Raw genomic sequence first — 864 nt, 5'->3', positions numbered from 1 at the left:
TAGAAATTATTTGACCTTGGAAAGTTTGAATGTATATTCAATGCCTATCCATGGTTCACTTACTTAGTTCACCTGTATACCAAGGCCTGTGATGTGCCTTCTTTACCCAAGTGGCCTTTACCTACCAAGTACCTGTATCACCACATGATGTGGAAGATCTTTTGAAACAGCAGGACAAGTCGGTGTTGTCAAGGCAGTATTATCGTAAGATTATACAAAGTTTATTTGAAGACATGATACAATTTACTCTGTAAGTATTTAACCTGATTATTATGTTTTTGAGTACTACTTAATTTTTTACTATTGTACTAATTTGATTAGTTTCCTCTTTCCAGACCTGCTTCTGATTACCTATGACTTTCTCATTGATTCAATTTATTACCTGGGCATCTTCACATTTAGTACTATAAAAAGTAATGAAGTCTACTATAATGCATGCACTGTCAAGAGGGTTTATTGCTAAAGCTTCAAAATACTTTAATTCATCTATTTTAACACTATTCTTTCCTTGTTTATTCACTGATTGTTAATCTTGGTACAGTAATTTTTCCCCTTGCACCTTTTTTTTTGTAGATATCCAACAACAGCTGAGTATACCGAGGTAGCCAGAGCTAGTTACCAAATATAAGATCTTAGAAGATAAATCTGGAAATTCAACAGGACATGTAAGCCATGTTAAAAATTTTACATACTGAAAAGACACATTACAGCAAAAAAAAAATTGAGTCAAATTCTGGGGTAGATTAAGGGTGATTTCAAGCATGATGTCATCAAGGTATTTAGACTTTGTGTATCAGATCATACAGTACATTGTAATAATGCTTAAGTACCGTAGCTACTGCCATTTAGTATAATTAATAATTG

At 32.9% G+C, this 864-nt stretch overlaps 1 long non-coding RNA gene across 1 annotated transcript; it reads left to right on the top strand.

Annotated features, from left to right (window-relative positions):
- Positions 1–109: 109 nt before the first annotated feature.
- On the top strand, positions 110–721 carry LOC117116250. Its single transcript, XR_004446716.1, has 2 exons — positions 110–250; positions 574–721. It is a non-coding gene; the product is annotated as an uncharacterized LOC117116250 (long non-coding RNA).
- Positions 722–864: the final 143 nt, after the last annotated feature.

This window comes from Anneissia japonica, unplaced genomic scaffold (genome assembly GCF_011630105.1).
Source record: "Anneissia japonica isolate Jap-2015-1 unplaced genomic scaffold, ASM1163010v1 scaffold55554_len864_cov113, whole genome shotgun sequence".
Taxonomy (NCBI): domain Eukaryota; kingdom Metazoa; phylum Echinodermata; class Crinoidea; order Comatulida; family Comatulidae; genus Anneissia; species Anneissia japonica.
Note: the sequence above shows the minus strand (reverse complement) of the source record. Positions and strands in the feature narration are given on the sequence as shown.